Source organism: Sus scrofa, chromosome 6, assembly GCF_000003025.6.
Source record: "Sus scrofa isolate TJ Tabasco breed Duroc chromosome 6, Sscrofa11.1, whole genome shotgun sequence".
Taxonomy (NCBI): domain Eukaryota; kingdom Metazoa; phylum Chordata; class Mammalia; order Artiodactyla; family Suidae; genus Sus; species Sus scrofa.
The window spans coordinates 88,107,217-88,119,458 of NC_010448.4; the positions used below are offsets into that span (position 1 = coordinate 88,107,217).

The window sequence follows — 12,242 nt, forward strand, 5'->3', positions numbered from 1 at the left end:
ATCGGCACCCTGCCTTTTCACCAGCATTTCACTTATCCTCCTTATGCTGAAAGTTCCTTGAGGACAGGGACTGGGTCTGGTTCATTGATGAGTCCTGGTACCCACACCTCTACACTGGATAAGGTGGCGGAGATACCCCCCTTCCAAGACACCCTCCCCAGCCCATCCCTCTAGGCCCAGAAAGTGTGGTGCCCTGACTTTCTGGGAGCCCAGGGAGGCTGTGCCTGGGGATGGAGCCTCCCATCATGGGAATCCTCTTTGCCTCCACCCTCAGCTGTCTAGGAAGGCCTGGGAGCCCAAGTCTCTGAGAGGAAGCAGTGAGAAGGTCTATCCTGACGGGCAGCCCTTCAGGGCCAGCTATGTCCCCCAAGCCACTCAGAGCATCACCTGAAAGGAATGCAGGCAACCCGATAAGAGGCCGCCTTTGTTTCATTTCCTGTTTGCTAGGACGTCCTGAGCCCTGCTCCCCTGGCCGTCCCACCCTGTCCCTGAGGAGCCAAGGCCAGTCAGGGCCCTGGGGACAGTGACAGGCAGGGAGTCCCAAGCAGTGGTGGTAGGAGCTGCCTGCTCACCACCTTCTTTGTGGCTTTGGCCGCCAAGACAAACCCCACTGCTTGCGTTCTGCTGGAAAAATCCCGGTCTAGGGGCGTGGCTGGAATTTTCTGAGGCCCTTTGGCAGAAGCAATGGGGGTTGGGAAAAGGCGGGGAGCAGGGGCGTGGCGGGTCTCCAGGCTCTAGTTCTGCCAGCCCTGCTGGGAAGCCTGACCTTGCCAACTGAGTAGGGGAGGCCCAGCCCTTCCCTACACCCGTTCCCTGGCCAGGAAGTCCCAGGCCCACAAGGTCCAACCTGGGGTGGGAGAGAGTGTGAATGAAGCTGGGGCAAGTCCTTCAATAACTTCCATCAGCCACCTCTGGTTCTTTGCTATTGTCAATGGAAGTGCTGTTGTAGAGAGAGAGGCAAACCAAGGACCCCCAACCAGATTACTGCCCTTGAGTTGATCCATAAAGAAATCCTGACACCCCAGCACTTTGCTCTGTGTCCTGAGGCTGGTCTCTTCCTTTCTCGGGGCCAAGGGCATGGGTCCTTAGACAAACCTGGGTTTGAACCCCTGGCACTCTGTGTTTCATACTGGCTATATAATCTTGACCTCTCAGAGCCTGTTTTTCTATCTTTTTTTTTTTTTTGGTCTTTTGTCTTTTTAGGGCCGTACCCACGGCATGTGGAGGTTCCCAGGCTAGGGGTCTAATCGGAGCTACAGCTGCCAGCCTATGCCAGAGCCACAGCAACACCAGATCCAAGTCACGTCTGTGACCTATACCACAGCTCTTGGCAACTCCGGATCCTTAACCCACTGAGCAAGGCCAGGGATCGAACCCACAACGTCATGGTTCCTAGTCGGATTCATTTCCACTGCACCACGACAGGAACTCCCTGTTTTTCTATCTTTAATGGGGATAATAGTACTCACCTCCTGGAGTTGTTGGGAGGATTAAGAGACAAAGCATGCTAAGCATTTAGCACTGTGCTTGGAACCTATTAAGGATGCAGTAAATGGTAACAGCTCTAATCTTTTAAAGGGGGTTGGACTTGATAATGTAAAAGCTTTTCATAATGAGCTAAACATTTATTTAATGCTTAACCGCTGCCTTCTGACAACACACAGTTCTGAGTGCTTTACATGTATTATCTCATTTAATACTAAAAACAAATCTCTATTTCCTTATTTTGCAGGTAAGGAATAGAAGCATAGAAGAGTCTAAAGATTAATTGAGGCAGGATTCACACCTAGGCTGGCTGACTCCTCTGTACTAATAGTGGTTATTTGGTAGCAGTAGTCCAAAGTCCCTTTTCAAGCCCTTTCCTTATTTGACAAACTCTTATTCATCCTTCAAAACCCAGCTCAAATGTCCCTCCTCTGGAAAGCCTTTCCTGGTATCCCTCTTCTGGACCTCTAGGGACTCTAGCATACCTTCCTGGCACAGAGGGACAACTTTCCCTCCCACAAAGGGTTGGAGCAGGAGTTTTGTTCTTAGTCCTATCCTTTCCTATGCACCAAATGTTCTGCTTGGGCATTCATTCTAGTCTCCTGTGGAGCTCTGCGGGGTCCCAAGGCACCTGACTTTAGTTTCCCCAGAGCTGCTGAGTTATATCACTTCACCAGTGCTGATGCCTCACATCTTCCTGGTATCTTGCCAAACCCCATCCTTGCCTGGTGCCCATTAAGGGAAAGGAATTTTTGCCTACTGAGCCTGCAGTGGGCCAAGCTTTGGGCCGAGTGCTTCACACACTTCAGCTCATTTGATCCTACACACAACCCTGTGAGAAAGTCTATCTTTAGAAACCAATGTCAACCAGTGAGGCAACTGAGATTGTAAGGGAGGAGTGAACACGTCCAGATGGTGAGCAAGGCTGGTGGGCCCAGGCACAGCCAGAACTAGGGATCCAAATCCTGGCAAGAGTGATTGACACCCTCTCTCTCCCGCCTCTCTCTCTCTCTAGACTAATTCTGCCATGAGGAAGGGCGTTTGGCCAATGACAACTCCTAAGCCTCTCTCATTTTCACAGCCATTTTTTCAGTTCTGACTTAGAGCAGAGCAGAACAGAACAGGGAAGGCTTCTGATTGGCCCAGCGCTAATCAGATGTCTGCCTGTGGGCCAATCACCTATGGCCAAGGAACAGGATCAGGAAGCCCTGACTGCTCTGGCTGAACCAGCATTTGGAGGAGGAGGGAATCCCATAGGGGAAACCATCCGAAAGAGCTAAACACCATTTGATAGATAAGGAGATAGAGGCTCAGGAAAGCATGGCATTAGTCAGATCACTTAGCTGATAAGTGGTGGAACTGGATACAGCCCATATTACCTACCCCTGAATTTGTAGATTAAGCCAGAGAGAGGCCCTTTGCAGCTCAGAGTACCCCCCGGCCACCCTCAGCTTCTCCCTGATAACTCATTCCTAAGCCTTGAGAGATAACCTTCCTAGAATTCCACCCATTTCGTGAACATTCTGTGGCTCTGACACTAACAATCGTGGCAGTCTTCTCAAAATAAAGCGAGGCTGAGTCTGAGGAGGCTTTCCAGCAGGTTCACCATAGTACCCCTTCTTCATGGCAGTCTTCAGAATAGGGCTGTCCTCACCCTCTCTGCTCTCAACAGTGCCCCCAGTACTATAGGGCACAGAAGAGACGCCAAAACCATCTGTTGGGATGGGTGAATGAATGGATGAGCCCAGAGACACCATCAACCTTGGCAGCAGGGCCCCCTGATGGCTGAATCCTCACTGCACCTGCCCCAGCCCCGAGGAGGAGTGAAGAGCAGTGACCTGGGTGAATCCCGGGACTGAGCAGCTACCCACACTGTGCGTTTCCTAGACATTCCCTGGGAGAGTCCTTGCAACTGCTCTGCGAGGCCTGGAGACCGACCCGAGCAGACTAATAGGAAGGGGCGGAAGTAGGAGTGGATCTCAAGTGTGTTGGACTCCAGAGACCAATTTATTGCTGCAGCCTCCACTCCACCCTCTCACCCAGACGTCGTGCCCAGCCTGGCCAGTAGAAGGCTTTGAAGGTCCCCTCACCTGTGGCTCTGTCCTCTACTCAATCTCCCCTCAGCTTTCCTCAGGACACATAACCTCACCCGGAAAGCCTCTGAGTCAGAGCCAGACAGAACCAAGCTCAGAGCCAGCCTCACCAGACTCCATGAAGTTGGCTTTCCACTTGGAACCTCAGTTTCCCAATCTGTGAAATGGGAACAGTGTGATCTGCATTGGCCAAGATTGAACAATTCCCTAAGAAGGAGGAGATGAGGGAAGCAAGCTGGGCCCACTGAGAGTTAGTCTGAAGAAATTGGTACCTAATGAATCAGAGCAGAGATGTGCCACATCAGCTTAAAGGGCCAGGCTGACTCTGGGTCCTGCAGAAGCTGACAGTCACTTGGTGAAGATATTGACCCATCTAAAGTAGTAAAGCATCCTCAGACAAAGGCGAGTCCCTGCAACCCTGAGATGCTGAGTTTGTCCAAAGAGAGGCCATCTGGTCATCAGACCAGTGGCCAAGCCAAGCCTGTTTTAAGATGACAAGGTGAGTGTTACTGATGGTCTTTGAGTATTTCCTTCACCAGAGGCGGGTGGTGTTCTGGAGACATGGACATGAAAGCTGTCTTGCCTGGAGCCATTAACCCAGGGTGTCAGCCTCAGACGCCTTTGGGACTAGGCAGGAGTGTCAGAACAGCGAACAGCTGGGCTTGTGTCCAACACAGGTGAGTGCACCCTTGCCTAAAGGCATTCAGAATCAATGACTTTTTTTTTTTATGGCAGCATATGGAAGTTCTCAGGCCAGGGATTGAATCCATGCCACGGCTTCGCCCTACACCATAGCTGGTGGCAACACTGGATCCTTTAAGCCACTGTGCTGGGCTGGGGATCGAACTTGCGCCTCTGCGGCTACCCAAGCTGCTGCATTGTGATTCTTAATCCACGTCATCACAGCGGGAACTCTCAGAATCAATGACTTTTAAATACACGATGCCAGCCTGCATCACTCATGGTCCCAACACACAGTCACAGATGGTGTGTTCTAATTAAGAGAACTTGGGCAGAGTTTATTTTCAAAAGGACTAATGACAAAGCAGGGTGTAGGGGAGTCACAAGAGAGATTACAGGATTCTGAGGCTAGCAATAGCATAGCTTTCATTCCCCTAGGCCTGCAGGGTCAAAGGGAGGGCGATGGCCAGACTCTGATGCAGAGAGTTATGTAGAGCAGAGGTGACCTCGCGGTGAAGGGGCAGAGGGATAAATATCTCAGCCTCACTCTTTTCCCTCCCTCTCCTCTCCTGCTGGCTCCTCATTTACCAAACCCCACAGGAACCGTGGCTGTGGACTTTCACATGGACAAGAAATAAACGTCTCTCTTACTTAAACCACTCATTTTTAAGGGTCTCTTGTAACAGCAGTCTAGCCCCGACCAAAAAGGCAGGCAAATCTAGCAGAACCACAAGAGGAAAGGCCGGAATCCATAAACAAAGTGGGAAATTTTAATTCGACTTTCTTAAAACCAGTGGCTCAAATACTAAAATATGAGTACGGAAGGAGACGGGAGTTAGGACAATGCAATTAAGGAACTTCATCTGCTAGATAAATATAAATTTTACACCTCCTTACACAGAATACCCATTGTTTTCAAGTTCACATGGAACATTTTTAAAAATACCACAGACGTGGCCATTCAGGAAGTATGAAAAAATTTTAAAGAATCAATATCATGCAGTCACATTCTCTAGCTCCAATGTGATAAAATTGGAAGCCAACAATAAAAAGGTGGCCAAAGAAACCCAATGTTTATTAACGTGAAAACTCATTTCTAAATAATTCATGAGATAAGGAGAACATTATAAAGAAAATTACAAGATTTAACACCGAAGAGCAATAAGTTAAAGTGAAACTTAGAGGGAAAAATATAGCCTTAAATGCCTTTATTAAAAACAGGAAGGATGACAACAAATGAATTAGACATCCAACTCAAAACTTTAGGAAGAGACCACCAGAAAACCCAACGAGAATAGAAGAAAAGAAATAATAAAGCAGAAATTAATGATACGGCAAACAACAAAAAGCTGAACTAATTCTTTTAAAAACCTTAATAAAATAAACAAATTATCAGCACAAAATACACAATATTGGAAACAAAAAGAAGGCTCAGACCAGAGATGAAACCAGTTTGAAAAAAATCCCTAAAACACACCATGAGGACCTAGGGTTCTGACAAGATACCAGATGAAGATAATACGAAAAACCCAGGAAGAAAATCCAAAAATACAAAGTAAATTACAAGAAGTGGAGAACAAAACCCCCAAAAACATTCAACGTGGGAAATTCAAACAAACATGGACTTAATAAAAATAATTTTAAAGGCTGATTTGGAGGCTAAAATAAATGAGATAGACTAAAACCTGGAAAACAATCAAACTATAGGCAGGAAGCAATGGTCAGCGTTTAAAAGCATGCTAAGGTCCTTGATTGTTCTAGAAGAATTGATTAACTTTAGACTTTGTTAACTGAAGTAAGCATGTTAAAAATTTAAGGATGACTAATGAACAGAAATAGAACGTATTTCAAACCAGAAGAGAGGAAACAAAGGGAATGCAGATGGTCCGATCCTTCCACCCCTGGGCAGGAAATGACAAATAGAAGAAGCAAAGGTTGCCAGTTTCCAAGATGGCCCCAGGGATGGCTGCCTCCTGGGATCCACACCCTGGGGTAGTCCCCTTTCAGGATGTGTGGGTTGGCCTTAGTGACTAGTTTCTGTTTAGTAAAATGTGGTAGAAGTGATGGCATGTCCCTTCTAAGCAGGGCTGGCTTTCTGAGAGTACAACCTGTGACCTCACATAAGACATCCTCCTCAGAAGGGCATCATGCTTGGTTTAATGCTCTACTCATGCTGACTTGGAATTCCTAACAATTTTTTTGTTTGTTTTGGTCTTTTTAGTGCCAGATCCGTAACCCATTGAGCGGGGGCTGGGGGGGGGGAGTGTATCAGGGATTGAAGATGCATCCTCAAGGATACTAGGCAGATTCATTTCCACAGGGCCACAATGGGAACTCCCTTAACAATTTTTTAATAAAGGGTTCCACAAATTATATAGACGGTTTTGCTTCCAAGATCCAATGATAAATAGGGTTGCCAGATAAAGTTCATGAAGTCCAGTCAAATTTGGAATTCTATTAAGTATGAATGATTTTTTTACCATGCAAATATCAAAATTTTATCTGAAACTTAAATTCGTGAATTTCGGAGGTGTTCCTCTTGTGGCACAGCGGAAACGAATCTGACCAGGAACCATGAATTTGTGGGTTCAGTCCCTGGCCTTGCTCAGTGGGTTCAGGATCTGGCATTGCCGTGAGCTGTGGTGTAGGTCACAGGTGTGGATCTGGTGTTGCTGTGGCTGTGGTGTGTAGGCCGGCAGCTGTAGCTCCGATTAGACCCCTAGCTTGAAATCCTCCATATGCTGCAGGTGTGACCCTCAAAAAAAAAAAAAAAGGCAAAAAAAAAGCAAAAATTGTGAATTTCCTGTTGTGGCGCAATGAGATCAGCAGCGTTTCTACAGCACTGGGTTAAGGATTCCGCAACTGGGGTTTGGCTCTGATCCCTGGCTTGGGACCTCCAGATACCGTGGTGCAGTCAAAAAAGAAAAAAAAGTTTAAACTATTATATAAATGAATAAATAAATATTTGTGTGTATACATATATATATAAATAAATAATGTAACTAGGCATCCTGTGTTTTATTGGCTAAATCTGTCAACTCTATTAGAAAGCACCTTTTAAGTGCTTGGATTTTGGTGGTTCTTTCTCTAAGCTCCTTTTGTCTTTCAGATCACCCGCCTGTATAAAGAAAACATGTATGCCTTACCCCACCGTAAAGCCTCCTGGTGTGGAGCTGAAGCCTCCTGCCCCAGCCACGTGAATGAACTTGGAGGCTGATTCTCAACAGACCCTTCAGATGACTGTCTCCCTGGCTGACAGCTTGACTGCAACCTCGCAGAGGTTGACGCCTGAGCCAGGATCTTTCAGTTGCACGGCTCTCAGACTCCTCGATCCTAAGAAATTGTAAGAGATAACGTTGGTTGTTTTGAGCTGCTCGATTTGGGGGTAATTTGTTACAGAACAATTGATAATACACAAGGTAAATGGGAAAACACAAAAGAAGATAGAGAAATAAAATCTTAAAAACTGGTGATCCCACTAAATAAATGACCTGATTTCATCCGTGAATAGACGATCACGGATGATCTTTGGCTACAGGCTGTTGGTAAAAGACATACTTCAAACAAGAAGATGGAAATATTGAAAGTAAAGATATGAAAAAATACACCCCAAGGATAACAGACACTGTCCATTTTCTGACCAACAGAATGCCTTCAAACTTTTTACTCTTTTCTGTAAAATTCTTTTTTTTTTTTTTTTCCAGGCAGTAGGCAGAGATCTATTGGTTCCAGGAGCGCCTTTCCCCCAGCCCCAGTTTACTTCTTGTAGTGTAAAATACCAGCCCCAGGGGAGCTCCCATTGTGGCTCAGTGGGTTAAGGACCCAATGTTGTCTTTGCGAGGATGTGGGTTTGATCCCTGGCCTTGCTCAGTGGCTTAAGGATCTAGTATTGCTGTGAGCCATGGTGTAGCTTGGATCACAGATGTAGCTTGGATCTTGCCTTGCTGCAGGGTGGCACAGGCGTGCAGCTGCAGCTCTGATTTGCCCCCTGGCCTGGGGACTTCCATATGCTTCAGGTGCAGCCCTAAAAAAAGAGAGAGAGAGCGAGATTTTATCTTTAGTTTTTGCCATTTTAATTACAGTGTGTCTCGGTGTGGCCCTCTCTGGGCTCACATTATTCATGACTCTCTCTGCTCCCTGGATCTGGATATCTGTTTCCTTTCCCAGGTTCGGGAGGCTTTCAGCTACTATTTATTCAGCTAAGTCCTCTACCGTTTCTCTTCTCTTCTCCCTCTGGGACACCTACGTGGATGTTAGTTTGCTTGATGTTGGCTCAGAGTTTTCTTAAACTATTTGCATTTTAAAAAATTATTTTTTCCATTCAGCTTATGTAATTCTCACTACTCTGCTTTTCAGTTCATAGATCCATTCTTCGGTATCATCTAATTTACAGTTGATTCCATCCAGGGTGGTTTTTTTTTTTTATTTCAGTTATTATATTCTTCAGCTTTGTTTGGTTCTTCTCTATATTTTCTAACTCTTTGTTAAACTTCTCGCTGTGTTCATCCATTCTCCTGCTAATTCATTGAGCATCCTTCCCCCCCCCTTTAAAAAGGCCTATACTTGATTCACAAGTTTGTGATAATTTCTGCTGTACAACGAAATGATTCAGTTATACATGTGGACACATCCATTCTCTTTCAGATTCTTTTGCCACAGAGATTATCACAGAATACTGGGTGGGGTTCTCTGTGCTATACAGCAGGTCCCCTTTGGCCAATCATTCCATATACCTCAGTGTGCATATGCCAGTCCCCAAACCCAAGTTCATCCCTTTGCCCCCACCTGTCCCCTTGGGTAACCATAAGTTTTTCAACGCCTGTGAGTCTGTGTCTGTCCTGCAAATAAGTTTACTTGCATTCTTTTTTTTTAAAGATTCCTCATATAAGTGACATCATATGATGTTTGTCTTTCACTGTCAGACTAACTTCACTTAGTATGAAAATTTCTAAATCCATCCATGTTACTGCAAAAGGCATTAGTTCATTCTTTTTTCATGGCAGAGTAATATTCCATTACATACATGACCCATATCTTCTTCATCCATTCCTCTGTCGTTGGACATTTAGGTTGCTTCCATGTCTTGGGTATTGTAAATTGTGCTGCAATGAACATTGGGGTGCATGTAACTTTTTAAATTATAGTTTTTGGATGCACCCATGACATGAGGAATTTCCCAGGCCAGGGATCAAACCCACACCACAGCAGTGACCTTAGCCACAGCAGTGAAAATGCCAGGTCCTTAACCTACTAAGCCACCAGGGAACTCCTTTTGAGTATCTTTATGATCGTTACCTTGATTGCTTTATTGGGTAGATTGCTTATCTCCACTGCACTTAGCTCTTCTTCTGGGGTTTTATCTTTTTTTTTTTTTTGTCTTTTTGTCCTTTTTAGAGCCGCACCACGGAATATGGAGGTTCCCAGGCTAGGGGTTTAATCAGAGCTGTAGCTGTCAGCCTACGCCACAGCCACAGCAATGTGGGATCCGGCCATGTCTGCAACCTACACCAGCTCACGGCAACACCGGATCCTTAACCCACTGAGCAAGGCCAGGGATCGAACCTGCAACCTCATGGTACTTAGTCAGATTCGTTAACCACTGAGCCACGACGGGAACTCCTTCTGGGGTTTTATCTTGTCCCTTCATTTGGAATATATTCTTCTGTTGCCTCATTTTGCCTAATTCACTGGTCTTAGTTCTATGTAATCGGGTAGTTCAGTTACATTTCCTGATCTTGGAGAAATGGCCTTACTATGGGGCCTGGCAACACACTCCCTTCTGGTCACTCAAGCTATGTGCTCTAGGGTGCCCCCATGTGGTCTGCATGGGCCCTTCTGTTGTGAACAGCCGACTACAGAGGGCACACTGGTTAGGTGTGAGGCTGGACCCTGGCCCAGTTGGCTGTCAGGCTCTGTCTTCTGATAAGGCTGCTGGCCCACTGATGAGCGGGTCTGGGTCCTGGGGCTGATAAGCCAGAGGGAAGATTCCAAAATGGTGCTGGTCAGCCCCTGTGTCCTCATGGTAGAAGAGAGCCTCCAAAATGCCAGCATCTGTCTATGTCCCCACGGCTAGTCCCAGCTGCCTCTGGTCTCTCTGGGAGGCTCCCCAATATCAGCACGTGGGGGAGTTCCCATTATGACTCAGTGGGTGAAGAACCCGACTAGTAACCACGAGGACGTGGGTTCACCCCCTGGCCTCGCTCAGTGGGTTAAAGGATCCAGTGCTGCCTCCAGCTGCGGTGTAGATCACAGATGCAGCTCGGATGCGGCATTGCTATGGTTGTGGCGTAGGCCGGCAGCTGCAGCTCTGATTTAACTCCTAGCCTGGGAACTTCCATATGCCGAAGGTGCAGCCCTAGAAAGAACAAAAAAAAAAAAAAAAAAAAAAAAAAAAAAAAAGAAAGAAGAGAAAGAAAAGAAAAGAAAAAGGGTAGGGGGAGAAAAGAAAAAGAAAAAAAAAAGTACAGATCAGCCCGTGGGTCTGACCCAGGCTCTTTTCAAATTCCTGCCTCTGTGCTGGTCTTAAGCCTGTGAGATTTTGCACACACCCTTTAAGAGTGGAGACCTCCAGCTTTCCTGTTCACAAGCCCCACGGGCCATCAGCATCAGGTGTTCTGGGAGCTCATTTTCCTGGTAGGACCCCTGGGCTGGGCTGGGGAGCCTGCAGTAGAGCTTGGACCTCTTGCTCCTTATCGTCCTGTTTGCGGGTCACCTATCTGGGGTAGGGGTGTGTGGGTCTTGGCTATGCAGCATGTCTGCCCTTCCTACCAGTCTCTCTGTGGTTGCATCTTTATATCTTATTGCAGAAAATCTTTCTTCTAGTCTTGTTCTCATGGATAGTTGCTCTGGGAATAGCTGTCGCGGTGGTGTGCCCATGGGAGGAGGTGAGCTCAGGCTCCTTCTACTCCACCATCTTGGCCATACCTTGAGTTTCTCTTTTCCTACTGCCTCCACTTTTCTGTCTAATGGCTTAAAAATCAACTCTATTCCTTTGAAATCCTCCACTTTATTCCTATTCTTAGAGTGGCTATTTTTTAAATCTGACATTGCACGCTGAACAAAACCTGAATGTAATATCCCAGGCCTCTTTCCAAACAATACAAGAACCTTGGAACTCTCTTACTCCAATGCTGTCCCCGTCCACCTTGCAATCAAGTTCCATTTTTCTGTCCTTTTGTTAGCCCACAGATATGCCATCATGCTCATTACATTATATCATGTTTGTTTAGATTCACCTATATGTTTATCATTTTCTTTTCTCAACAATCCTCCTTGCATCTCAGATTTGTCTTCCTCCGTCATTTTTCTTCTTTCTGAAGTACACACTTAGAAATTTTTTTAATGTGGGTCTGTTCGTGGTTATGTTTTTTTTAGGGGCCGCACCCACGTCATATGGAAGTTCCCAGGCTAGGGATGGAATCAGAGCTACAGCTGCTGGCCTACAGCACAGCCACAGCAACATGGGATCTGAGCCATGGCTCCAACCTATGCCACAGCTCACTGGCAACGCTGGATCCCCTGTCCACTGAGTGAGGCCAGGGATCAAACCCGAATCTTCATGGATGCTAGTTGGATTCATTTCCACTACACCGCAATGGAAACGCCTGATTTTTTTTTTTTTTGAATGTTTATTTTGAGATAATTGTATCTGGGAGCGAAGGAGAGCCATTGACCTGAAATCACTTTAACACAGTTCCAAGGTCCCTGTTCAAGCCAGAATCTCAGACTTAGGTCCTCCCACTTGCTCCTGGCCCCATCTGTGCTCTGACTGTGGTCTTGAATGGACAGTTACCTTTATGTAACATCTCTCTCTAAATGTGTATCCCTCATGGCTCTGTGTTCAGCTCACAATTTTGTTTTGTTTCATCTCCTTAGAGATTTCACTTCCTGGGAAACCAGTAATAAAATAAAGAGTTACTGTCTTTTTTTTTTTTTTTTGCTGCATCTGGTTCTTTTGGCTTTCCCATTTCACAGTACCTAGTC

At 46.2% G+C, this 12,242-nt stretch overlaps 1 long non-coding RNA gene across 1 annotated transcript; it reads left to right on the forward strand.

The window, feature by feature from the left end:
• Positions 1,367-7,732, forward strand: LOC106510642. The gene is made up of 2 exons (XR_001309285.2): positions 1,367-4,077; positions 7,369-7,732. It is a non-coding gene; the product is annotated as an uncharacterized LOC106510642 (long non-coding RNA).